The following is a 26,443-nucleotide window of genomic DNA, read 5'->3' on the forward strand; positions in this document are numbered from 1 at the left end:
AAAGGCAACAAAGGAGTGGCTCAAGAAGAAGCACATTAAGGTCATGGAGTGGCCTAGTCAGTCTCCGGACCTTAATCCAATCGAAAACCTATGGAGGGAGCTCAAGCTCAGAGTTGCACAGAGACAGCCTCGAAACCTTAGGGATTTAGAGATGATCTGCAAAGAGGAGTGGACCAACATTCCTCCTAAAATGTGCGCAAACTTGGTCATCAATTACAAGAAACGTTTGACCTCTGTGCTTGCAAACCAGGGTTTTTCCACCAAGTATTAAGTCTTTTTTTGTTAGAGGGTTCAAATACTTATTTCACTCAATGAAATGCAAATCAGTTGCTATCTTTTATTTAAAGTTATTTTTTCGATTTTCCTTTTGATGTGCTATCTGCCACTGTTACAATAAACCTACCATTGAAATGATACTGTTCTGAGACTTTTCATTTCTTTGTCATTGGACAAACTTACAAAATCAGTGAGGGGTCAAATAATTATTTCCCCCACTGTATATTAATTCCAGTCTGTATATGCAAGTGTCTTAAAGAGCAAGTGCACAAAAAGTATCCATCATACAAAACAATGCATCCTTACCTATTACCTAATATCAGTAATAATAACTCAATAACAATAATGACATTCTTATCGTGCCCTTAGTAGACCCATTTTTGGCATGTAGGCAACCTAGACACATAAAGACAATAGGCAACCATTAAATATTAAATTAAGTATTAAAGGGGCTGTCTAAGCACTGAAAAAATTTAAGCTGGCCGGGCATGGTGTGTAAGTTAAAAAAAAAACCACCTCATCTGCTTTGGTTGTCCCAGTTCCTGTGACACATCTCTGTCCCTGCCTGACCAGAAGTGTGACATGCCAACTACCAGTATGTCACCCATTTCCAGCCACTCAATAGTCTCAATGGTCATGTGCCATGCCTGCACACGTCACCACTGTGGCCACCAATAGGTGGCCACACTTTAAGTCACACAGGGACTGGAAGTGGCGGGGACAGAGGTGTGCCACAGGAACTGGGAAACACCAAAGAGGTGAGTGGGTTTTCTTCTTTTTTTTTGTTACTTACATATCATACCTGGCCATTCCCAATTTTTTCAGGGCCCATACAAACCTTTTCATTTTGAATTACATTATTTATCAGCCATCTATTCTATGAGTAAGCACGCACAGTGGTGTCATCAGTCACAATGCCTAAAGCATCATCTGCTCTCCATATAGCTCTTAGTGCTTCAACATCCTGTGTGTTTTACCAAAGGCTCCAATTACTACATACATATAGTTGCCCTAATCATGTGTCAGTAAGGATTAGACCATACAGAAAATGTCATATGACAAAATAAAAACCAGATCATGTAGGCAACTTGTTTTCTCTACCTCTCACTATACAGGAACAAGATTGAGGAAGTGCTTAAAAATGAATCTAAAAAACATCACATGGTACAGAGGAGGTGCGCTAAACTGAATACCATACAGTAAATCATCTACTATAGAGACAACTTATACCCATACACAGACCATCCCGTTTCATTCAGTATAACTGTACAGGAATAGCTGTTATTTTTTTTTTCTTTTCCGCGTGGCCTAACATAAACAATTACTGAAAAAAAAACTAAAAAAACGTGTAAATGAGAAAAAAGTATGTGTTTATGCATGTGAGAGTGTGTCATTTGGGGTAATTTAAAGAGGAGTCTGTTTTTAGTTTATTATTTTATAATTATTTTTTATATTTTTCCATCATCTATAAATATATGAACAGATAAAATCAGTGTATATGTATATATATATATGTATAAAATTCAGTGTATATAATCTTGGGATGGGATAGGGGGCGCTGTTCCGTGTTTCCCTGTGAAGAATGTTAACTACACAGGTCTATGTATATTACATACAGAGCACAAAATGGCAAAGCAATGTATACTCCTCAGAACTGATATAAAGAATGATTACTATGGAAAATGTGCGTGTGTATTTCGATTTTCTTTTTATTCTACACCACTAAAAATCTGACACGTTTCACATTATTATTTAAATGTAAAGACGTTGCCATTACCTCTCCGTTCGTATTAGAGATGCTATTTCTTCTCTATTTGCACGGTTTTAAAAGCTAATTCTCTTTGGAGAACATCGGTTAGAGCATCAAAGAAAATGGAAGATGTATATACTCAAATAATGTGAATAGTGTTGAATATGTATTAAACTCATATATATCTGAGAATTTCTATACTGGGGGCTATGTATGTAGGAAAATATGCCTCACCCACCGCCTCTTACTAATTCAAATATCTATATTTTTGACTAGCGCAAGCCAAAATGTATTATTATGCTCTTTAAAAATGTATTGAACCAAGTACAAGAGCACATGGAGTCCCCATAGTTCAGTACCATGGAGCCATAGTGTTCTATGCATCTGATATATAGCATATGGCATAGAACATGGCACAATCTTCTTCTCTAAGATTCCATATAAATCCAAGAAAAAAGCCTCTATGAAATCAGAGACATCGGAGTACAGTATGGCCCAATCAACTTAAAGGGTGCCATATTTACGGCTGTGTACAATTTAGGGCTAATATAGTTATCTGCATTAGGCCTTATAGGAAATATGTGACCTACAAAAATTATTTAAAATTTGAATCCGTATTGGCCGTTAGAGTCGTCCAAACCGGCCATACATGTTTAATGACATTGAGCACAGGACATCGGGCAAAAATTTCAAACTCTGCCAATTTTTTTTTACAGAAGATAACGGTCTATCATTGGATTGTTTATTGTAAAATTGTGCAGATTAACGTTTGTAATGCTTACAATCATCCATTTCCAGCAACATTTTACAGGTTAGCTACCTTCAATAAGTGGCACTAGAGAGGCAATTTTCTTCCTTCTGGAGGTGAGCTAATTTGCATAAAAATGCATTTTTTACGTGACTGCAGAATAACCACACCTGAATGTGAAACGGTTTTGTACCTATAATGACTCAATGATGACAAGAGTATTCACCTGGGGCATTGCTAGCGTCTCAAAAATCCTGGTGCATTTTCTTGGTGGTCCCCTGGTATTCACCCTTTAACTCCTATACAGGGATCTTAACTTCGCTGTAGGGGGTCGCCCAGGCTGCTACCTCATGGAATAGTCCCAGTATAGTTGACTGCTGACCCACAGAGATCATAGACACCAGTGCAAAGCACAGAGGGATCGGCACTACACATAACAAGGAAACAGGCAGAGGTCTCGGCTGGCAGAGTTTGTGCAAATCTGCGGATTAATCCAAATGTCAAGACAGGTGGCCCAGGATCAGTACGGTGAACTGGCACAGACCAGGAATCAGGTCCAGGTAGAGAGAGACCTTGCAACATCTGTAGAGAACAACAGAGATCAATTGCACAGGCAAGGAAGGTCAGCAGCGCAACTACATAGGAGCAGATGATTAGCAATTGGACACAGCCGTGCATCTCACTGAGGACAGAGGAACAATGAATACAAGCCCTAATTCTCAGGAAGCTGGCACCTGTGCACACATGATAGCGGTGGCCATGAACTGCCACTGTAGCAGATACAGGATTATACACCACTACATAGCTGTTATATCCAATGATGTCTCCTCTGATATACATGTTCTCTTTCCTCATTTTCTCCATTTGGCCCAGATCGCCATGTTCAACCATGTCTCGTCCGAGTTTGCCACGCACACATCTTGGAATCCTCACTTTTCCATCACCCTTCTCCCTCCTGGTGCTCAACAGTGTTATCCTGCTGCTACCCCCAATACTGTGCCCACTGTGCTCCCCCGTATTATACTTATGAAATAACAGTGCCATACAGATAGTACCCCATACTAATAGTGCTCCCAAAGTCCCATCAATTGTAATCCTCTCCCAGAGTGCACTCTACAGTGATAATGCCCCCGATAATGCCCCCAAAGTACCCCAGTAATAATAATGCCCCATAGTGCCCTCAGTAGTGATAAATCTCCTTAAAGTGTCCCCCTGTAGCAATAAGACCCCTCCCTAGTAATATAGTGCCATGTAGTCCCTCCAGTACTTACTGTCCTCCTGTAGTGCCCCAATACTTACAATACCCCCTGCACTTATAATGTCCCCTCTACATAGTGCCCCCAGTACTTGTAATGACCTCCACATAGTGCCCCCAATACTTGTAATGACCTCCACATAGTGCCCTCAGTACTTGTAATGCCCCCCTAACTAGTGCCCCCAGTACTTGTAATTCCAGCCTACATAGTTTCCCCAGTACTTGAAATGCACCCACACAAACATAGTGCCCCCAGTACTTGTAATACCTCCCAAATAGTTGCCCCTAGTACTAACCTCCCCTAAAGTATGTAGGCCACAGGCCTGTGTTGCTGGCATCTCGGCTTAGGCAGTCACTTTGAAGTCAATGTGCCTTCTGTGTCCTGGTGCAGGCAAATTGGCTCCCATGTCCCACCGCTGTAATTCAACTGTCCCAAGAATGGAGATACAGTTGTATGTTTGGCATCCAATACATTCCAGACCCAAGCCCAAATGTACTGACTTTGCGATGCCCCGGTACTCAGGTGACATAATATAAGGAGAATATCTCCACAGTAAGAATGCTGAGACTCAGGGGCATAACTAAAGGATCATGGGCCCTGATGCAAGAGTTCAGCTTGGGCCCCCTTACCTCAGTGCTTTGTGGCCAGGGGCAGGGATGCACATAGCCTTTGTGCTGCCTGAGGAAAAAATTGAAACCCCCTCCCCTCATGCCAAATTCTTGACCTAACCCCTTTGCTCCAGCCAGAGGTGTAACTTGACCAGCATGCACTTTCTATAATACCAGTGTCTTCTTATGTGGAACAAGGGTCTTTGGGCCCCCTCAAGCTCCTGGGCCCGGTAGCAACTGCTACCTCTGCACCCCCTATAGCTACACCTCTGCTGAGACTCCATAAGGCCAGTATGAAGGTACACAGATTCCATGTGACTCTGCAAAAGCTTCATGCAAATAGCTCTATGTTAATAAGACCTTTAGTTGTGCGCAATGCTAGACTAAATCATGATTTAGAAGGCAAAAAACACCAGAAATAATGAGATGAAGGGTATCAATTTGTTTTTACCTAACACATATTCAATTGTAAGCATTGTAAGAAGACTATCCATACATTTTGCAAGTTGTGCAATTTCTATAAACTTGCATTGGAATATTAGAAATGCATATGCTTATATACATGTAAAAAATAATGCAATGCGCACATTTCACAAAGTCCAAATATGACTCTTACTGATACACCATCCTGGCACCATACCAAAAAAATCGCTAAGAGCACTAAGGGACACAAAACAAGTGACCTCTTACCATCAAGCCTGTCGTCCTTTGCAGTCAAGGGGTTAATGAAACCTTCTGGTGAGCTGCATAGCACAACTGATTCAATACTCAGTTTGTAGAATTGGTCTCCTGGGGCAGGAAGTCAATGAGCGTTCCATTAGGATGAGGCAGATGTGATAAGAGTCCCAAGGCCTTGCAGCTCCAAGTGTAGAGCTTGTTTGTCAATTTATTAAGCCTTGCATGTTGTTTATTGCTGCTGTTATTTAGGAAAGAAGGAGGCTTGGAATTCCTGGCTGTGTAAAGCCTGAAAAGAGACGGTTTGGAAATGATTTTTTAATATAAAATGATTGATCAAGTAAAAATTGAAGAAGTTTCAATCAATATAAATACCAAGTTTCAAAGGTTTCAAATGACAGAACTGCTGTGAACTCCCTTTAGTACTAAACTGGATGGAGGGGCTGAGTACGAATCATTGAGCAAATGTATGGAAGGTCGAATTCTGAAATGCGTCTGTCCAAAAATAAAGACCTCTCAGTGCTCCTGATCGTCAGGTGCAGCAACTACTGCTGGAGCCTTTTTGTTTGAAGCTCAGTGGTTTCCTGTATAGGCCGCCTGCTATAGTTTAGAAACAGGAAATGTTTACCATATTGAAGATCTTCATAGTGGGGATGTTTGGTCCTTCAGTTCTTTGGACTAGACTTTCCTACACCCCACTCCTCCCTTCTGTCTATGGGCTTGTTCACACAGAGTTTTTTCATTTCAATGGGAAGCAGTATTTGCTTTTTTTCCATGATGGAAAAAGAACCAGCATGCTCCAACGGGGCGGAATCCGCACAGAATCTCCTAATGAAATAAATGGGAAGCGTAAAAAAAACAACGCTCAGTACGTGTCCGTGCATTTTTTTTTGTGTGCTTTCTGTGCAGTTTTTGGCATGGATCTGTGCCAAAATCCACAAGTTGAAAATGCAGTTTTGTATTAAAGTACATCCAAAAAAATGCGCTGAAAAACCACATCAAAAACGCGCAAAAAAACGCATGAAAAACACACTTAAAGAATGTGCTTAATTTTGTAGGTAAATTTTCAAAATTCAGCGTGTAAACATACACCGCCAGTTTGATTTCACAATTCCCCAAAGGCAATGAAATACTTAAATATGACATCATTGTGTGAAAGGTCCTAGAAGGACTGTAGTGAAGCTTCTCCTGTTAACATGTGTGAAGATGAGAGCTCCTTAGCCACTTCTCTTAGATGCAGTTACTAAAAATCATGGAGGAAGCGCCAAACAGGTAGAGGCCTGCACCTCCAGCAGCACAGAGGAACGCTGGTCTTAATAAATGTCCTACCAGATCTCTAATACATATCCTGTGATACATATCCTGGTGTTGTTTGTTATAGTCACTGGCAGTTTGCATCATTGTCCTGCAACTCTGAACTTGTTTTATTAACAGATTGCCAATTGGACTAATTCTGGTTTCATAGAAAATGACAAACACTGGGAATTCATCCAGGGCTGCTTCAATAACTCAAAAAAAATCAACCAGCACTGTAAGGTAAGGAGATTGACATAGACATTATTATCTGTCAGGAAAGGACTGAGAAATCAATGCTACACATTCATTGATCATAAGGATAAAATCTCAAAGAGTTTTAATACAAATGGTCTATTATATGTATTTACGTAGTTTTTGCACAATGTAAGAACTAGTGTTGAGAGAGCATGCTCGGCACATCGCAGTGTTCGGCCGAATACTGTGTATGCTCAAGCACAATTGAACACAATGAAAATCAATAGGATACCCGAGCATTAAACCAGGTCCCCCTGCTCTGAAGAAGAGAGGGTGGCTGGTTCACAGGAAAAGGTTACAAATTGATGGAAACACCACCAAAATGGTTTGGAAACAGCATGGGGAGGATGTCTGGATGCATTTTAGACTCCCATTACCTATGACATACAATAGACAACCACACAAAGACTATATGCAAAAAGCCAGGTATGTGCAAGCCAACAATCTATCCATGAGACAGATACAGTCAGTATACCTTACAATGGCAGCCTTGTGCACTATGAGACATTCAAAACCAGCTCTTATCTGACTGAGAACCAGTAAGCCTCAAAGTTGCTTCATAACTGTTGGATGGCTTGGGTGGACCTGCGCACCTAGATCATTATCATTAAGGTGACAAAAAGTTTTCTGATTGTCCTAACATAATATTCAATAACCTTTCTATACAGTTTTGTCATGTAAACTAATTTGCATAATCGTGGACATATGCAAATGAGCTGAATCTGCTGGTTTTTCAGCTGAAAAACTTTGCATGGAAAATTCGTTATAAAAATTTGCGATTAGAATATTTGCGATCGACACTATTCATGAACAGAACCATTTATTTGATTCATAGTCTTATGAAAAGACTATGAATCCAATAGATGGCGCTGTTAATGAGTAGTGTAGATCGCAAATATTCTAATCGCTAATTTTTATTGTGAATTTTCCATGCAAATGGTTTTTCAGCTGAAAAATAAGGCAGATTCTGCTCATTTGCATGTCTTTATGCAAATGAGTTTACAGGACAAAACTGTATAGAAAGGTTATTGAATATTATGTTAGGACAATCAGAAAACTTTTTGGCACCTTAATGATAATAATCTAGGTGCACAGGTCCACCCAAGCCATCCAACAGATATAAAGCAACTTTGAGGCTTACTGGCCTCAGTCAGATGAGAGCTGGTTTTGAATGTCTCATCTCAGATCCATCTATTAGTTTCATAGTCTTCTTTTTTTTAAATACATTTTATTAGGTTTTAATATAATTTGCACATTTACATGTAAAGGTACATATTGGATCAAATTACAGGTCATATTCCTTTTTTACAGATATGTGCAGTGAAAACAAAGATAAAACACATGTAAACAGTACAATAATCTTTTTACGCTGTATATTTGCATAATTTTTGATGTATGTCAACACAAACCTTACTTTGATTATGTTCCATTGTACAATTGTAGTGCCTGACGAAGGCTGAATTATCGTCCGAAACGTTTGCACAAGGAAAGCCGCATTTCATGTTTTTCTGAAGAAAAATCACAATCAACTTATACCAATTTTCTGGCTGTGATTTGTATTTCATATGTTGACGGGGCTGGGAACCCTATCCACAGCTAAACAAAAGCAGATGGCTACAAAGTTTGTCTAAAGACGTTTCCATCAATTTGTAACCTTTTCCTGTGAACCAGACACCCTCCCCTCTTCAGAGCAGGAGGTGTCTGGTTTAATGCTCGGGTTCTCCCATTGACTTCAAGTAATGTTCCCAGCTTATAACCACCAAAAAATATATTGTGGGGGAACATACAGCTAACGTAATAATTAAAACATAATATTTATTATTAGGATAAAAACTGCACTTTGTGATAAAACCAAAGTCATAAACATTCGTGGAATGGATTAGTGAACAGGGGTTCAAATGTTGTTTCTTAAATAGCATCAGATTGGGGTCACTACAACATCCCTAGCTGTCTGTTGCACATGATTTTCTAAACCCTACAACCAGACATAAGCGGAGCATTCACCCTGAGAAAGGCGACCCTTGAACTGGTGCTGGAACCTAATCCCAGGACCTAAATTCGCTTGCCCTATATGCTAAGAACCACTCTCCGATGCGTTTCGTCTGTTACTGCAGGCTCATCAGGGAGACCACCAGCAGCATAACAGCATAGGCAGACAATGAGGCAATGGACCCACGCCGATCAGTTGTCTGAGAAGGCAGCAGTGCTCACAGTAGCGCTGCGGCCTTCTTTCAGCTTTCCCTAGGCCAGTGATGACATGTTCATCAGTCATGTGGCATAGGTGCAGCTCAGCCCCATTGAAGTGCTTGGTGAGCAGGGAGCGCCGTGGCCTTCTCCCTGCTTACCGAGCATACATTGTGTAGCAGCTATCGCATTCAGCCCCGTCATAATAGAAGTCTATGGCCAGCATAACGGATCCGTCCAGTTTCCGTCAATGCTTCCACCATGATATCTTTAAGTTCCCCATGAAACTGTGTGGTCGGATTAATTGACATTTTCTCATAGTAGGTCACCTCTTTTAGACAGGACAAACACATTTCTTTGCAATTCGTAGAATTCATGACAACAATATTCCCTCCCATATCGGCAGGCTTTATAATAATACCCCTATACTTCTGGAGGGACTCCACCGCTATTTTCTCTGATTTAGTTAAATTCATCCATTTATAGTGATTATGGCGTAGATTTTCTAGTTCTTATCTGACCAGAAGTTGGAAAATCTCAGTATGTGGATGTCACGATCCCTCCCGTGACAGAGGTTAGAAGATCTGAGAGACTGGCTGCACGAGAGGTTATCTGACAGCCTCTCGGTTTTCATTTGTTGCAGTTTTGTTGTTGGTAATGACCACACCTCTTGTCTCAGGTGTAGCTTGGGGTCATTACTGCTCCTCTATTTAGTCTGGACTCACACTTCATACCATGCGGTTGATACCTGCTCATCCATTTTCTATTGACGATAAGTGTACTTCTTTTTGTATTTTGTTGTTCCCATTTGCTCGTTGTTTACTAGGCCTCAGAGAGATGCTGGTTCGTTCATCTGGGAAGGAACCAGTAGTCTCAGACCCTGTCACTACTCCTAGGGATATTCAGGATTACTAGGGCCTAGGTTTCCGGTGTATGAATATTCCCACCTTCAGGGTCTATTCATACTGACAGGAGTCAGGGCTAGGTTTAGGGTTTCCTAGGTGGTTACCGTTTCCCTTTCCCTAGCCTTGAGGCCTAGTTCCTGGTCATTTTCCTTCTGTTGTCATTCTGGTGTTCCTCCCCTCCCCTACATTGTGACAGTGGATTATCTGCTGGTGGGGGTAATTTGTCACTTTCATTCTTTAGGAAAGTAAAAGGTGCCCCGGGTCCCCTATCATTTTCATCCAGGAGATCCCCCAGGGTTCTTACAGCCTGCAAAACACTGGGTTCAATATTGTGTTCCCTACACAGATATCAGCCTTATTCTGAAAGTATTTAAACCATTTCGGTTTACACACAAATAAAGCTATATCTTTCACCCAGTAAAAGGGATCAAACTGGGGTCTGGAGACAAAAGACAACCCCTTATAAAGGATTGATATTTCAGTATGGGTAAGTAGTCTGGAAGAGAGATTGATGACTGTTTATCGCTTTAGATGGCGATATATCCATATCTGCTGATTTAGGCTACATGCACACGACAGTATGTTTTGCTGTCCGCAAAAAAAAGAATGACTTCCGTATGCCATCCGTTTTTTTTTGCGGATCCATTGTAACAATGCCTAAAACGGGCAAGAATAGGACATGTTCTATTTTTTTTGCGGGGCTACGGAACAGAAATACTGATGCGGGAATAAATGGGTCTGCATCCTATCCGCAAAAAAATGGAACAGACACAGAAACAATGTTGTGTGCATGTAGCCTTAGGTCTCATGCACACGACAGTTGTCCGCAAAATGGGGTTCCATTGTTCCGTGGTCCGTTTCCGTTTTTGGTTCCGTTGTGTTTCCGTGTGTCTTCCGTTTTTTTTTTTTTGCGGACCGCCAGAAAAAAAGGAAGGGGAAAAAAAGTGTAATTTTAATATCTCCACCCAGGATACTGGTATATATGCAGGTCACCTGAGTTTGGTTTGGTGGCCATTTTCAGTAGTCTTTACAGGGTACAGAGGTTCGTTTGGTTGCTTGTCTTTGCTGTTTCACCATAGCGGATGACTCAGAGGAAGAGGTCGTACTGCACTGGCTTGTTTCTTGGCGATGGGGACAGCGCTCCCTTTTGTTAGACGAGGAACCTAGTAGAAGGCGGTAATTTTGGGTCCATCCGATTGTTTCACAATGCTACCGGAAAGGACACTTTCATACCCTATATATACTAAGATCTTCAGCAGCATCCAGAGAAGTTTTTTTCGTTCTGTCGGATGTCAATGTCTACATTTGATTGCTTGCTGTCATCTCTACGTACTGTCCTTACCTTCATGGACACCAATATGAGGCGCAGCATTTCTCCAGTGGAAAGGCTCATCGTCACGTTGAGGTAAGCAATATCTTACTTATAGTTTAAACAGTAATGTGCACTGCTTCTGTCAGGAGGAACATGTTTCTGGAAATGGCTGGTGTTAGACATGTGCTAATGTTTGCTGAAGTAACGTTTCTTTGTCCATAATATTTTGCAAACATTGTAATCTCTCTTTTTTTTGTTAAATCCCTGACACATAACATGGCAAGATTAAAGGTAGTCGTTTATTTTAAACAGGTTTCCAATTTGTGTTCAGCTAACGTCATCATCATGCAGAGTGTTCACATCATCCTTAAGTCGCCCATAACCTTCTGCATGGAAATGGCGTAAACACAGTTGTTGTAACTTAGTTGTGGGAGTACTGCCCACACCCCAATTGGTGCTAGTGTTTGGTTCATACACACAAATTCACATTATATATATTTTTTTTATTCGTGAATGGACATAGATGGTTTAAACACATGTCTCATATACAACATTATAGGCGAATCATGTATCGGATGTTCCCTTTTATTTGCTGCTTACTGATATGGTTTTTATTTCTTTTTCCTACAGATTCCTTGCAAGTGGGAACTCTTTTGCATCCCTGCATTTTGAGTTTCTTTTGGGAACCTCAACTATTTCTCGGATTGTGCGTCACATTTGCCATGTAATCTGGCATCAACTCAGAGAGACGGTGATGCCACAGCCCAAGAGGGATGATTGGGTTCGGATCGCTGAGGGATTCAATCTTTCGGCGCAGTTTCCTAACTGCATCGGGGCAATGGATGGCAAGCAAGTGAATAAACTGCCACACTCAGGGACCCGTTTCTTCAATTATAAGCAATATTTTTCGGTAGTGCTTATGGCTGTTGACAGTAACTACCAGTTTATAATGGTTGATATCAGGGCCTATGGAAGCACAGCAGATGAGCGGCTTCATGCCAACCAGCTTGCCCTGCCCGAGTCCAGAAGACTGCCTGGATCTGCTGGTCCGCCGGCTCCATTTGTCATAATGGCGGATGAAGGGTTTGCATTGACTCCCCATGTTATTCGGCCCTTCCCAAAGCGTGCTTTGGATGTCAGGAGGCGTATTTTCAACTACCGGTTGACTCGTGCCCGCCGGTATGTTGAGTGCTCTTTCGGAATACTCTAGCAAGTGGAGGGTGTTTTTGTCATCCATACAGAAGGATCCGGAGAATGCTACCCTGGTGATTCAAGCTTGTGTTGTTCTACACAACTTCACCAGGATTAATAAGGCTTTCTCTACTGTTGACATGGAAGATTTTCCTACGTCATCAGGTTTGGGTTTGGAAAGGACCATGCATAGACGACCTGGGACTGCAGGCATTGCAGTTCGGGAACTCTATGCAGACTACTTTTACAGCCCAGAGGGGTCCTTGCCATGGCAGAGGGACGCTATTCGTGGCAATTTTTGATATCTTCTGGGCTCTTTATTTTTTTTTTATTTTGCAGATAGATAATGTAAATTTATTGTGGTGTAGTTCAGTGTAGGGACTCGCAAGAGAATGAGGACCCTTGACGTGGGCTTGCGGGCTGAGGTTTTTTGGCCATCACATAGTTAAAAGTAAATATAAATACTAATGATGTTTTCACCAAAATGTAAACGACATTAACATTATTTTGCGTATATGGTCCAAAAAATCTTCTAATACCTCATGTTCACATAAGGCTACTTTCACACTGGCGTTTCTGGGTCCGCTTGTGAGATCCGTTTCAGGGCTCTCACAAGCGGCCCAAAACGGATCAGTCCAGCCCCAATGCATTCTGAAGGGATAAGGATCCGCTCAGAATGCATCAGTTCGGCTCCATTGCGCCTGTATTCCGCTCTGAAGGCGGATACCAAAACGCTGCTTGCAGCGTTTTGATGTCCGCCTGATGATACGTAGCCAAACGGATCCATTTTCACTGACACAATATGGTGCACTTGAAAACAGATCCGTTCCCCCATTGACTTTCAATGTAAGTCAGGACGGATCCGTTTTGACTTAGACTTTTTTTTAAAAGAATAATGCAAACGGATCCGTTCTGAACGGATACAAGCGTTTGCATTATCGGTGCGGATCTGTCTGTGCAGATACAAGACGGATCCGCACCGAATGCAGGTGTGAAAGTAGCCTTACCCAAATACAGATTATGTTCCTCAAAATAAATAAAGTGTTTTTTTGGGAACTATTGTGCGTGTCTATGTGTTTTGGAAATGTGTAGAACTGTAAATGTTTCGTGTATTTAAAAAATTAACACAAGCCAATTGAAAGTTTTGAACCAAACTTTACATAAAACATGTGGAACACGAATACAAATCCCAGACAATGACATAAAGGATAATCAAACAATAAATAACACAAAATATAAAATTTTGGACCATATTAAATCAAAGGTCAAACAGGTCTCGTGTAAACGAGCCAGGCCCATATGTTGAGCGTGGCTGTACATGGCCAGGATCTGTGGCCCCAGTTGTCAAACTGGGCTGGTAACTTGGCTGACCAACAGGTGGTGTAGGGTCTTGGGACCGGTGGTATGGTGATTGGGAAGGGGGAAGATGGCCCTTGAGGTGAGGTGGGATGCTCAATATGTGCCTTCGCAAGTCGTTAATTTGCGAGTGTATGTCTCCCTGATAAGGGGAGGCATACATTTTGATTACGAGGGCCAGCGAAGCAACACACTCATGATGTTTGTCGGTAGGGACCTGCTTAAATAAAGGAGCAAGCCTCTCAACATCGACTCTTCCATGACATCACTCTTCCTCTGGGCAAGGAATTTAATGACTCGGGCATCGATCATCTCCCGAGTCGGTTGCCCAGAGAAAGACTGAGGGACATTGCAGCGACGCCTGGGCTGCGGCTGCTGGACTCTTTCTGGGCTCTGAGGTGATAGGGTGGGCTGACCAGTGATGGCTGGTCAGGCTCCTCAGCCGGCGTTGGGGCAGGACTACTTGCCAGGGAAAATACTGCCGGAGTATCATTTTCGCCCGTCTCAGAGTCCTCTGGGTCATCCAGACTGTCCACAGTACTGTATTGAAAAATGACATGAAAACATATATTACATCATTTGACTACTACATTTCAAAAGTAGATCATGTTTTCAAAATAAAAACAGCTGTGTGTGTACTATATATACGGTGAGCACATATTGTTTAATAATGTTGGATTATCACCTTCAATGTGAAGTTACCAAAATAAAACAACCCATAAACATTATATTATTATTTTATTTGGTCAAAACGCCAAATGTGAAACTATTTGTAAAACATTGGCGTTTAGAGCTGTCCAGCACAAAACGAAGTATACACATTCAAGGACCCAAACCAGTGCTGATATTCTGTCTGTATCATCTGTATCTGGCCTGCTTCTACCATCCAAACCTCCTTATGTAATGAAAACCTAAAAGAACATAATTTCCAGAAAAACAACATTGACCAGGCATCACAAGGACATGGTGGTAGTAGTAGTTAAAAATCAGCTGGCCGGACGCAGTTGGAGCATCATTATAATCTATTATAATCGGATTATGTAATTGTCATTTTATAGTTGAACTTTTAGGAATCCATGTTGTGGTTTGTAAGCCAACATTAAAACTATGTAAATGACAATTACAGTACAGAACGGGTACCAAATCCTAAAACCTCCAAAATAAAGTTAGCATGGATGTTAAAAAAATTATGAACAAAACTAAACATACGCAAATGACTACACTATTCAGGGCCAAAAAAAGGCAAGAGGGTTTGTCCAACCTTTTCATACTTATGACCTATCCACAGGATAGGTCCAGAAGATCAGATTGGCGGGGCACCAACCGCCGGCAACCACGACGATCAACTGTGCAGTGCGCACGTGCCATCTCCCTTCTCTATTCCTGCTCTGATTGCAGACATCTATGTTACTTGATCTTGAAAATAGTGCCACACAGGAAAAAAAGAGAGACGGGAGGCGCCATGTGAGCTCTGCAAGTGTCGTCTCATCATACAGCTCATCAGCGGTGGTGCCTGGTGTTAATCCCCAACAAAAATGATTTTGATCACCTACACAAAGGATAGGTCATCAATAGTACAATGCCACACAACCCCTTACATTCTTTACCACTATTGCTAACCAAGATTAGGAACTAATAATAACCAGCAAGTAAGGTTTTTTTTATCAACAAAAATACTTACGGACTCAAATCCATCACTGGTCTCAAAAATTGCAACTGGGCAGCAGGGGCGTAGCTAGAAATGCATGGGCCCCATAGCAAAAAAAAATTATGGGCCCCCCCCCATAACAGTGTCCCTGACAGTGACTGACCCCCAACAGGTGGGTGGAGGCCGGCAACTATTGTAAGACGGGCCCCGCGTTTCTTATGTAAGTGAGCTTAAAGGGAACCTGTCACAAAAAAATCACTTATTAAGCTGTTAATAGTACCTTATAGTGCTGCATAGTAGTTCCCTAATGCACTTTTTCTTCTTTTAGCCGCATCTAGCCTCCTTGAGAAACCTATGTTTTATTCAGTCGCTGCCCCGTGCTTCAAGTCAGGTTTGAAGTCAAGGGGGCAGCGGCCTAGGCGTCTCCAATCCTGCTCTCCCCGCCGCCTTTATTGACACGCCGGATCTTAGTGCCGGGACCGCGCTCCCAGCCCGCATGCGCAGTAAAGGGCTGCTGTAGCGCGATCCCAGCTCCGGCTCGTACACTCAGCCGGCCTCAGTTTCGCTACTGCGCATGCGCCCGCCAGCCTTACATACTAGCGCAGTTACAGAAGATGCCGGGCGCATGCACTGTAGAGAAACTGAAGCCGGCTGAGTGTACGAGCCGGAGCCGGGATCGCGCTACAGGCTACAGCAGCCCTTTACTGCGCATGCGGGCTGGGAGCGCGGTCCCGGCACTGAGATCCGGCGTGTCAATAAAGGCGGCGGGGAGAGCAGGATTGGAGACGCCTAGGCCGCTGCCCTCTTGACTTCAAACCTGACTTGAAGCACGGGGCAGCGGCTGAATAAAACATTGATTTCTCAAGGAGGCTAGATGCGGCTAAACGATGAAAAAGTGCAATAGGACACTACTATGCAGCACTATAAGGTACTACATACTAGTACATACTTTGCACAAGTTTATTATTTACAACTTAAAGGGATCCTGTCACCAAAAAAAATCGCTTATTAAGTTGTTAATAGTATTAACAGCTTAATAAGCGATTTTTTTGGTGACCGGTTCCCTTTAAGTTGTAAATAATAAACTTGTGCAAAGTATGTACTAGTATGTATACTACTATCTAATAATCCTTATCTATCACTTGACACTTCACTAACTTACTGGGGACAGTCAGGACTCCTCTCCACTCCAGACTTTTTATTTTTACTGTGGCAGACTGCTGGCAGTGCACAAAAGAAGATCAGAATCCATTCACTTCTGGCCTACTGGGCATGGGCAGTTAGGCACACTGGGCGCGGGCGGGCAGGCAGGCTCCCGCTCTTCACATTCAAAATAGGCAGCCGGCGGCAGCGTAACGTGACGTCATTCACTTTAGAAGCAGGCGGAGCAGGCGCGTGACGTCTGAGTGAGTGACGTTACGACGCCGGCCGCCGGGAGACTGAGACAAGGAGGCGGAGCACAGCGGAGCAGTGGGGGTGGAGTCTGGACTGGATGGATTACACTACAGATGAGACCAGCATCCAGCAGTATGTAGTATGTCACACTGACATGATGAAGCAGCTGTGCGGTCGGACACCAGTGCGGGGTGGCTGGCAGTGAAGGAGGCGGAGCACAGGGGTGTGATTAGGGTGTGCCCAGGCACTCCCCGTGTGCACGCCCCCATTCCGGCCCCCTCCACCGCCTACCTCATCTTCTGCTCATGCGGCAGTGCGCCCAGGGCCCGCCTGCTCCAGTCCTGAGTCCTGACTTGACAAGGCTTCCCCCCAGCCAGGCCCGAGCCGCGGACCGCCCATGCCCCGCCCACTACACTGGGCGGGCGGTCGGGCCTGGCTGCCAGTGCCTGTGTGTGTTAATAAAAAGAATAAAAAAATGATGCGGTCCGGACGGGCCCCCAGTGGCGTAGGGCCCCATAGCCACTGCTATGGTTGCTATGGCGATCCCTACGCCACTGCTGGGCAGTGTACAAATAAGGCCTTTTTTTGGAGCTGCCTTCCCCACTCCGGCCTTTGTTAGTTAGATCCCGGCGGAATTGATCCCGGCAGCTGTTCCACCGGGTTTTTGTCTGTTTCACTGTAAAGAAATGAAATGTACAAGTTACTCTAAAAAAATTTTTTAACAAATATTAAATAATATCAGTACAAATACCAAAGTGAAAATGTTAAGCTAAATCAAGTTGACAAATCTGATAAATGTCTGAATTGGCAAGATGGAGGAGATTAGTCGTGCAAGCCATTTGTACTAAAATACTTTATAATATGTGATGGTGACAACTATAGGATGCTCAATTACAACAGGGACACATGTGTCACCAAATAAAAAGTGCACATACAGGTTAGACATGACTAATGTTTGCTGTAGCAAAGGGAGGGACAGCCATTAAAAGTAAAAAATGATGAGGTATGGTATTTAGTGCACGACTCTTCTAAAATCCATATACAGGACTATGCAAAATGAAGCTGGCCCACAAAATATACAGTATTCTGACCTAATGGAATTTATAGCTACATCATTTAGGGACAGACAGGGCAAGGACAGTACAACGACATTGCTAGCACTTACCTAAATCTGCACGGCCTCGGCCATCTGCTTTGGTCCATTCGGCCCGCCTCATGCTATGGGCCACTTGCTCCCAGGTCGCCTCCTTCCTAACTCGGTCCTGGTATGCATTGGACCAGGTGTCCCAGAGTTTGGGCCTCTCCTGCACCAAAGTTATGAGTTTTTAATATTCCATCATGGCATCTTACCAGAAATTCTCAAGGCACTGACTGCCACACCACACTAGTGAATTTCACCACAAGTGGCTAGCAATTAGCATAACCTGTGACCTTGAACTTCCTGTATATTATTTTTATTTTATTTTATTGGCACAAGTTCTGGCAGACAGTTTTGCCATGCAAATGATAGAAATAAAACGGACGTGGATGACAATCGGATGTGCCTCCGCATTTTTTAGCGGTCCCATTGACTTGAATGGGTCAGCAAACCGTTTTTCGCGAACAAGAATAGGACAGGTTATATTTTTTTGACGGACTGAAACCACGGACCACAAACGGTGGACTCTATGCATTTTTAACAGCTCCATAGAAATGAATGGGTCCGCATCTAAAACGCTAAAATCGGCGGAACGGACGCGGAAACAAACAACGGTCGTGTGCATGAGGCCTTATTCTGTGGAAGATATATGCTCTATTCTGTGATTTTTTTCTCCTCCAGCAGAATACTCATGAATCTAAGGGAGCTAGATGTTGCTTCCTTGTCCCATTTGCTCATTACCCCTGCACTCCTAATCAAGACTGTGGGAGTCAATGTTATACGCAAACCCTTGGGAACTATATTATTAGCAATGTAGTTCTCCAAGGATTTAATTTTCCACCATGCCACTATATAGTCCTTATAGGTCTTAGTTAATTCCTTGCAGATAGTTTTGATGTTAGATACGTGTAATTGTAGGGTACTTATGAAGCCATTCTGGTAATTCCATAAAATACATGTAGGATAAGATTCTGAAGTAAATTACCCATTCTTTTTTTTTATCGTATTGCAGTACAGAGCTCATTCTGTGTTATTTTTAACAACTTCTGTCCTGTTTTTTCATTTTTTTTAGCATCAAATGTATTTTGCAGGAGCTATCCATATAGGCAGATGAATTTTACTAGCCACTTTGTTCTTGTGATGGTGGTGGACCCTTGTAGTCCTCCAAAATAAGTAAGTTGTGACATTTCTAGTAATATGTCATAACTTGTACTCGTAGGAAACCCCAATCATACACCAAGGACATCTCCTGTAGACAGTCTACCACAGCGCACAGCAGTCTAGTATTAAGTGCAGAATATTCATATGAATAGAAGCATTGATTTTTATCCCTACGACTGCCCCATTTAGTGTTACAATACCACAAATTGCTGTTCTTTTTCCTTTGTTCTTACCTAACTGAAAAAGCATAAAACACAGATTACAGACAGAAGGGAAGCACAAAAAACAAGTTTTATTGTGTGTTTATTTCACTAGAGGACTGCCAGCAATTTCTGTAATTATAATTATTCAGCGGTAAAACTTTTCTTGACAATTCACTAGGATTAGTTCCTAGGGCAACGCAGATTAAAGAGAAAGATTTGTAACATTATTGGTTTATGAACATGTGCGCCGCTGTAAACATAAGAGCCTACATTCATGTGATAATTATAGTATATATAGCTCAGAGTCTAAGTATTGTAAGAAGGTACAAGGAATCATCGTGGATGATAGGTACGTGTCACCGAGGTTCCTGGCCTCGGTGGAGTAAGAGCCGGCTTTTATATGTCAGCAGCAGTTGCTGTTTGACACCTTAATACTTAGTATGGCTGTATAGCTGATCCGTGAATGCTCTTACTGGGAGTAGTCAAAGTGCTGGGTGGGTGACTACTCCCCATGTTCCAGGCCGGGTTTTGCCAGGCTTAAAAACCAGCCAGCACTGCCAGGTGAGAAGGATTACCTCAGTCTGACAGTGGAGCTCAGGAGGTGTGTGTGCTGGGATCTGAGGCTTGTGCCGTGCTGGAGGGCTGAGACCCATCTGTAAGGGAAACAAGCCCCCTAATAGCCTTCTATGGACTGCTGGAGGCTGAACTGACAACAAGGTGATTTTTTCTATGTAGACTTTCCATTGTGTGTGAACTAACACCAAGACTTCAAAGTGATGTTTTGTTTTTGCTTTATATGTGAATAAACACGGAAGTTTGAATTAAGAACTGGTAATTTGCCTCTGTACTGCATACTCTGTACAATTGGTGGAGGATGTGGTCAAGAGCAGTGAGGCTGGCGTGAACGCAGATATTTTGGGGTTCTGCATTTTTTCAGGCACGGTTGTATGTCGTACATTAAACCAGCTGTATTACAACCAATGCCCCACTACGAAATAGAGGCTGTTGTGAAGGCCCTCATGGAGGCTAATCTGCAGCAGCGAGAGCCAAACCTGCACCAACGTGAGGCTAATAAGCAGCAGCAGTTGCTACTATAACATGTGATGGCTTTGCAGACAGCAGGAGCAACCCTGAACGTCCATGATGACTGGGAAGCAGTCCGTGCCACGATTCCTAAGATGACCGCGGCAGACGACATCGAAACCTACCTGGCGATGTACGGGAAAGTGGCCATCAGGAAGAAGCTACCCCGAGACCAGTGGGCTGAGGTCATCGCTCCGTTCCTGGCATCCGATTCCCAGCGAGTGTATTTCGACTTGCTGGACGATCAAGCGGCCGACTACTAAAAAGTAGGGTGAGATTCTGGCAAGACTGGGGGTGAATGTGGTGGTCCGGGCCCAGCCTGATGCACTGAGTCCCACGGCTATGCTGGAAAGACTATAGGCTGATATGTTCTGGAGGGCTCTGCCACCCCCTCTCCAGCACTGGATCAGCCAGGTATCTCCTGGCAATGCCCTGGAAATGGTGGACCTGGTGGAGCACTATAAGGATACTAAGAATCTTACAGGGGGTTCTTTTGGGAGAGGCAGTCAAACCCTGTAAATCTCCATCCCAGACCCGGTGACTTGTACCAACCAAACCCATCCGGGATGTACGCCCTACGAACCTGGCTCCGATAGTCTGCTGGCAGTGTCAGGAGCCTGGCCATGTAAGAGCTCACTGTCCACATCAGGTGGACCCCATGGATACTAAAAATATGTTAAAAAAAGTAGTGTCTAAAGATGGGAAGGACTGGGACCTCCTTCTGCCCTATGTCATGTTTGCAGTGCGAGAGGTACCCCAGGCCTCTACTGGGTTCTCGCCCTTCGAACTGCTATATGGCATACACCCTCGCGGTCTCTTGGACGTGGCCAAAGAGGCGTGGGAACAACAACCCACTCCACATAAAAGTGTCATTGAGTACGTTACCCAGATGCAAGATCGGATAGAGACAGTGTTGCCTCTTGTTAGGGAGCATATGGAGGCAGCTCAGCGAGCCCAGAATCAGGTCTATAATCGGCAGGATCGGGTCCGGATCTTTAACCCGGGTGATCGGCTTTTGGTTCTGGTGCCGACCATGGACAGTAAGTTCCTGGCTAGGTGGCAGGGGCCCTACGAGTACTCGAGAAATTGGAGATGTAAACTACAAGGTAAACCAGCAAGGGCGGCGAAAGCCGGAGCAGGTTTACCATGTGAATTTACTCAAACCGTGGAAAGATAGGGAAACCTGTACAGAAGACAGCCCACATGTCACACACACAGGGGGTGGGGAAGTGACCACTGAGCTCAACCCACGCCCCTGTCCCTGCCTACTTACCTCGCAAGTCCTAGTGACAAGGGACAACTGGTCGACAAACCCTCAGCTAGGATAAGTGCAGGGAAGACAGACAAAACATGCAAAAGAGTAGAGCAGCACGAGAGAGCAAACCGAGAGAGCAGCACGGTACCAAAGGGGCAAGCGGAGGATCGTCAGGAGAAGCCGAAGTCAGAACCAGGAGGAAACGCCAAGACCAAGGGAAGAGACGGGTAATCAGAAGACAAGCAGGACCAACAAACCGGGTAAGTAATATCGCAGGAAGGACCAGCATATTGCCTGTTTAAATAGGGCGCTAGTGGAGTCATGTGACATGGCCAGCGTTACATGACTCCTGAGTTGCAATACAGCCGAGTGCCGAGTGATCAGCTCGGCACTCAGCCCCAGTGTGTTTACCACGGGAACGGGTGACGCTGGGCGCGCTGATGACGCGAGCGCGCCTCGGCTGTCCCCGCCTCCTGGAACCACGCACAGAGCGCATCGTGACACTGCGACCGGGTTTTCTAGGAGAAGAGGTACCGGCCCCTCTGTCTGACAAGCCATATCGAAGAAGGTGCAGCTACTGTTGCAGCTAGACGTTATTGAGGAGTCAAAGAGTGGGCCAGTCCTATAGTATTGATACCCAAGCCGGACGGGACGTTGCGGTTTTGTAACGACTTTCGAAAACTTAACAATGTTTCCAAATTTGATGCGTATCCCATGCACTGGGTGGATGAGCTCATCGAGAGGTTAGGACAAGCCCGGTATTTTTCTGTTTTGGACCTCACGAAAGGGTACTGGCAGGTGTCCTTAATGGAGGCTGCCAAAGAGAAAACTGCCTTCATCACGCCTGAGGGGCTGTATCAATATAAGGTCTTACCCTTTGGTCTGCATGGCGCCCCCGCCACTTTTCAGTGACTAATGGACATTGTGCTTCGTCCACATCGTTGGTACACTTCAGCTTACCTGGATGATATTGTCATTCACAGTACCGACTTGGAAAGTCACCTACCCAAAGTGCAGGCTGTAGTGGACTCCCTTCGGAAAGCTGGCCTAACCGCTAAACCCAAAAAAATGTGCAATAGGGTTAGATGAGGCTAAGTACCTGGGGTATGTCATTGGGCGTGTAGTCATCAAACCCCAAGTGAACAAAATAGAGGCGATACGGAATTGGCCCCAACCTGTCACCACTAGGCAAATAAAGTCATTGCTGGGAATGGTGGGCTATTACATGAGGTTTGTTCCCCACTTTGCTACTCTAGCCGCTCCCTTGACAGGGCTCTTGAAGGGACAAAAATCAGTGATGGTTCACTGGGATGATCGGGCGGAATAGGCTTTGGCCACTTTGAAGTCGGCCCTGTGTGGGTCATCGGTTTTGGTGACGCCCGACTTCAAGAGGGAGTTTGTGGTACAAACGGATGCCTCCGAAGTAGGCCTCGGTGCTGTACTGTCTCAGGAAGTCAACGGGGAGGAGCATCCCGTTGTCTTCCTAAGCTGCAAGCTTACCCCAGCCGAAACCAGGTACAGTATGGTGGAGAGAGAGTGCCTGACTATCAAGTGGATACTTAAGTATCTCTGCTACTATTTGTTGGGGAGAAAGTTCTGCCTGGTGACTAACCACTCCCCCTCAAGTGGATGAGCCAGGCCAAAGAGAGAAATGCCCGAGTCACCAGGTGGTTCCTGTCCTTACAGAACTTTAAGTTCTCCGTAGAACACAGAACAGGCCGCTTGCAGGGAAACGCGGATGCCCTGTCCCGGGTGTCTGGCGTGTGTTCACCCCCTCAGGGTTGAACAAAGGGGGAGGTATGTAAGAAGGTACAAAGAATCATTGTAGATGATAGGTATGTGTCCTTGAGGTTCCTACCATACCACAGTATATGCCCCACAAAAGGATTGGTTAGAGAATATATATAATTCTTCTCTCAATGCCACATGTACAAGTGGGCCAAAGATGGTGAAAATGATGCACCCATTGGGAAGCCTTGTAAATGTAAATAGAAACGACATTCAAAAGTGAAATAGTTGTGTTTCAGCTTCTCAGCCTTTTGGCTAAGATCAAATGTAGTATCTGTTCTTATCCGTCCGGTCGAGTTTACTCCCGGGATGTAGAGCAGAGAACCACTGTGTAGTACCTGTCCTTCAGTGCAGCTGCACTGTACTCCATCTATGGGGAGGAGTGGTTACCCAACCCATGGATGTTGAGCGGGACAGAGAACCACGGACCGAAGCCATGAGGCTTGGTTGTGTTGAAAGCCTAAAGTGCACAGTGCCCCAGGAGTGGTGACCCTGGGGTGCCTGAATTCACTGGGATTAGCCTTGGCCCACAGAGTGATGGCACATTTGCACAGGCACTTTTCTTTCTCACATATTTAGCGCACACACCTCTATTTGCTCGGCTTTGTCCGGGCCGTAATGGCACAAATTCACTTTATTTATTTTTTGTGTTCACTGTCTGCACTTTTACACATTTATTGTTTTCACTAGGATTTTCAGGGTTGCGGCACCCTTAGGGGTACCCCCCCCTGAGGTCTGGGGGGGTGGCCATATTGGTTCCTCACCCCCCTGCCAAACCCCTTGGGCTCTCCCGTCGGGGAGAGTCCAGACCTATGCTGAAGCTCCTTGCTGACGCCCTGGGTGGCAGCAGAGGAGAAAGCCGGGAGCACAGACGGGCGTACCTTTGGCTTCAGCTGAGGGTTGCCATTTGTCCCTGTTCCTTGCAGGAGCCATAGGCCCGGAGGGATAGGGAATGGTTTGTGGGGGGCCCTTCTCTTATGAAGAGGGCCTGCGATAGACCGCAACCTAGTGCACGTTTTTGTGTGGCACGCTGCATGATTTTGTTGCACAGGGTGAGAAAGCACGGACTTTAGGCTTTCGATTTTAATAAAAAAAAATTAAAAAGTTGTGTTTCAAAAGAAAATTTGTAACTTGCACAACATATTCTCCAATATCCTCAGTAAGTGCTGTAATTGTGCCTTCATGTGTCTTGTTATCTTGTACTGCTGCGCAGAAACCATGATTTGTATGATTCTGTATCGCAATAGAGATCCTTCTTCCTCATAGAGTGAAGGAGATTGCTACATGTAAAAGCAGTGGTTTCCTTCACTGTGCGAGCAGCCGACTGTCGGGAAGGAACGCTTCCTGACAATCGGCTGAAGAATTGTCCCATGTAAATCCACCTTAAAGGGGTTTTGCCGTTTTTTTAAACTGATGATCTATCCTCTGACGCTATAACTTGGATGCTACTCTGTTATGCTGAAGTGACCAAATAAAGCACAGTTTGGACTTTGAAACCGATGTCTCCATGAAAATCTGTCATTGCCAACCCTACTGCGAGTACAGATCCCTTATTTATATACAGTACAGACCAAAAGTTTGGACACGCCTTCTCATTCAAAGAGTTTTCTTTATTTTCATGACTATGAAGGCATCAAAACTATGAATTAACACGTGTGGAATTATATACGTAACAAACAAGTGTGAAATAACTGAAAATATGTCATATTCTAGGTTCTTCAAGGTAGCCACCTTTTGCTTTGATTACTGCTTTGCACACTCTTGGCATTCTCTTGATGAGCTTCAAGAGGTAGTCCCCTGAAATGGTCTTCCAACAGTCTTGAAGGAGTTCCCAGAGATGCTTAGCACTTGTTGGCCCTTTTGCCTTCACTCTGTGGTCCAGCTCACCCCAAACCATCTCGATTGGGTTCAGGTCCGGTGACTGTGGAGGCCAGGTCATCTGGCGCAGCACCCCCATCACTCTCCTTCATGGTCAAATAGCCCTTACTTTCAAAGTTTTCCCAATTTTTCAGCTGACTGACTGATCTTCATTTCTTAAAGTAATGTAGGCCACTCGTTTTTCTTCAATTAGCTGCTCTTTTCTTGCCATAATACAAATTCTAACAGTCTATTCAGTAGGACTATCAGCTGTGTATTCACCTAACTTCTCCTCAATGCAACTGATGGTCCCAACCCCATTTATAAGGCAAGAAATCCCACTTATTAAACCTGACAGTCATGAAAATAAAGAAAACTCTTTGAATGAGGTGTGTCCAAACTTTTGGTCTGTACTCTATATATATACCGTATATATATATATACATATATATATATAGAAGGAAACGGACAGCACTTCCAAATAGAAAATAGTGATTTATTCAGCCACAGTGGCACAGTGAGGCAACGTTTCGGCTCGAACACAGAGCCTTTCTCAAGCCTTTCACAGAGCCTTTCGAGCCGAAACGTTTCCTCACTGTGCCACTGTGGCTGAATAAATCACTATTTTCTATTTGGAAGTGCTGTCCGTTTCCTTCTACATTTTTGGGTAAGCAGTTACACCCTGGGACATAGCACCCGTGACTATTATTGTGAATTGGTGCTGCCATACAGTTTCCTTTTATTTATATATATATATATAAATATATATATATATATATATATATATATATACATACATATACATATATACAGTGAGGAACAGAAGTATTTGAACACCCTGAGATTTTGCAAGTTCTCCCATTGTAGGTGCATTCCCACTCTGAGAGAGAGAATAAAAAAAAAAAAAAAAAGGAAATCACATTGTATGATTTTTAAAGAATTTAATTGTCTTGCACTACTGAGAAAATCTGTGTTAATATTTGGTACAAAAGCCTTTGTTTGCAATTACAAAGGTCAAACGTTTACTGTAGTTCTTAACCAGGTTTGCACATACTGCAACAGGGATTTTGGCCCACTCCTCCAGACAGATCTCCTCTAGATCT

General features: G+C 43.8%; 1 pseudogene; it reads left to right on the forward strand.

The window, feature by feature from the left end:
* Nucleotides 1–23,718: 23,718 nt before the first annotated feature.
* Nucleotides 23,719–23,882, forward strand: LOC120996709 (annotated as a pseudogene).
* The last annotated feature ends 2,561 nt before the right edge of the window (nt 23,883–26,443 follow it).

This window comes from Bufo bufo, chromosome 3 (genome assembly GCF_905171765.1).
Source record: "Bufo bufo chromosome 3, aBufBuf1.1, whole genome shotgun sequence".
Classification (NCBI taxonomy): domain Eukaryota; kingdom Metazoa; phylum Chordata; class Amphibia; order Anura; family Bufonidae; genus Bufo; species Bufo bufo.